This window comes from Copadichromis virginalis, linkage group LG13 (genome assembly GCF_057382275.1).
Source record: "Copadichromis virginalis isolate Kocher_CV1m ecotype Utaka linkage group LG13, C_Virginalis_male_GT1.1, whole genome shotgun sequence".
NCBI classification, from domain to species: Eukaryota; Metazoa; Chordata; class Actinopteri; order Cichliformes; family Cichlidae; genus Copadichromis; species Copadichromis virginalis.
This window is the reverse complement of record NC_140630.1, coordinates 27,540,414-27,543,138: the sequence shown is the minus strand read 5'-3', so window position 1 is coordinate 27,543,138 and position 2,725 is coordinate 27,540,414.

Below are 2,725 nucleotides of genomic sequence, written 5' to 3'. Positions count from 1 at the left end.
CTCTCCTCACTGATGCTCTGCAATCCTGAGCTTTAAGGGAGAGCTCCAGCTCAGACCCGAACACAATAGCCTCCCACCCTAATCGTATTTATTATCTATTATTCGTTTTATTCTTTCTGTTTTGTCAGACTTGTGCCTTTCTGTGACTATAGAAGATTGGGTTTGCCTAATAAACAATAGGCTTTACCATTATACATGCCTAAAGAAGACAGAGCAGTGATATTAAACAGTTATATGACTCTATATTAGTACCTTGAAAAAACAGCAGATGTGCTGGAAAATGCGTAACTTCAGTTTCAAACAGACATATTATACTTCCGACAGAAAAATTCGACCAATGCCATCACACTATTCGCCCTATCACATTATTATGAGAAATGTGCCCAAGACAAAGCACTAAAGGAGCGTTTCGTGAAAGCCTTGGCACCAGACTTAACAGTAGACTGATTTACAATCTATACATGAGGCCTTTTCTTTCTTTTCTTGATTAAAGTCTTGGTTCTGTTAGAAAAGAAGGGTGATGAGTTATCTAGTCACACTGGAAATCAGACGTGTTTATAGCCGCTCCAAATGGCCATCCTGGCACAGGGAGAAGCCAGATTTCATGGGTGACCATTTAAATATGGAGATGAAGGCGCACATTTTCAGACAGTGTCTCTTGGAAGACAGTCAAAGTGCTGGATTTCATTGTTCAAATTAAAACTACCCTAAATATGAGTGAAATTGTAAAAAGGGGGGAGGGGTAATGTTGTTGCCTTTGGAAATTTAAAGAAACAGATCTTCTTATCTAGAGTTTAAAAGAAGGAGAAAATAAGCTTGCCCCTTACTTGAACCTAAGTGTTCATATTTATTATTAAGTATAACATTTAGATGTCTCATGGTGGATGTACAGTACTGTGCAAAAAGCACCACTAATTCTTTTTTTTTTTGCTAGGAAAATAGAATATAGGTGCAGCAATTTACTGAAAAATGTAAAAAATGTACAAACATAAATTACAAAAAGAGATTCTAACAAGTTTGAAAGTCAATATTTGACATGGTTACAATCATTCCTCAACACAGCCTGAACTCTCTTAGGCAATTTCTTTAAAAACGTCTTCAGGAATAGCTCTCCAGGCTTCCTGAAGTACATTTAAATCTCTTCTTTGGATTGTGGCTTTGGATGTTGGCTGTTCTCTAACCACATGACCATTGACTGCTTCAATTATGTCGAGGTGACTGACTGGACATGTTCCATTGTGTGTTTCTATCCAAGTATGGATTTACTGCATTGGCACTGTGCTTGGGATCATTGTCATGCTGAAAAATGAAGCTCTTGCCAATCAGACTCTTTCCAGATGGTTCTGAATGGTGGATAAGAATCCGACAGTGTATTTCTACATTTATAATTCCATCAATTTTGACAAGATCCCCAAATCCACTGGCAAATCATGACATAGTTTCCACTGTGTTTTTACAGATGGTTGTAGATATGTACATTTCTTCTGACCTCCTGAATGCATGTTGACAACAATTTGAACCCAAATTTCGCATTTGGTTTCATCACTCCATAAGACCTATCACCACTTTGACAGTCCAGTTCTTGTGTAATTTGGCATAGCTCAGCCTTTTCTTCCTGTTTCCCTTCTTTAGGAACGTCTTCCTGACGACCACCCTTCCTCTGAATCCATTTCTAACAAGGCTTACTGCAAACAGTTGATGGATCAACTGAAGGCTCGGGTGCATCTCTCAGGTCCTGTGTCAGGTCTTTAGTGGACTTTGTTTCTATTTTCTATTGTTTCTTCCTTCCTATTGTTCCTACTTCTTAAAGACATGACTTCCATATACTATCCATCTGCTCCAGATAGTTTGCCACTTCTTCTTTTGTCCACCACCATTTCTTTTGTGAGTTAGGTGTCTCTTTCATGCATGAATGATTCATAGATCAGTGTTAAGTGGTTCAACAAACAATGTCCAAAAAAAGAAAGAAAAACTTTTAAAGACTTTAAGAAACAGAGGAGAACTATTGCTCAAGACAACATAAAAAATTACAAGAAAGTCTGGCTCACTGGAAGCTAATTACAGTAATGAAGACTCAAGACTTTTGCACAATGCTGTATACTTCTGCAGAGATGAACATAGAAAATTCTGCAGACCTGCACATTAAGAAAAATGATTGGTTGATTAAGCTTTTGCTGCACCTTGGCTTTCAAGCTACTGCACATATTCTTTTCAATGACCAGCAGTCCTCATGTCGTCAGTAAAAACATGCAAACGTATAATCCCAGCCTATGAATAAGAGGAAAAAATAAACAATCGGTGCCTAATAATAAGACAACGGGTCACCAGAGTGTTAGTTTAGTGTTTGCTTGTTTTTTTCTGATTTGAGAAAGCCCCGCCTAACACGTCACTCCAAAAACTCATGAGTGCTCAAATGGGTCGCGACTCGAGTCATTGTCGCACTCTATGGAGTGCGAAAATGACTCATGTATGCCCATCCCTATGGATAGGCATACATGCAGAAACCACTCACTTCAGTAAATGTTGAATGCTTCATTATAGACACCTGAGTGTGCGGAAGAAATGTGAAAAGGAAGCAAATGTGTTCATCCTTTGCTTTTCTACATTATTGTTATTATCAGACACCATAGGCGACTCAAAATATACCATCTTTTTTTTCCCACCAGTAATTCATTCAGGCTTTTCCCTATAAGACGTCATACATAACAGCATTAGAATGTCTGTG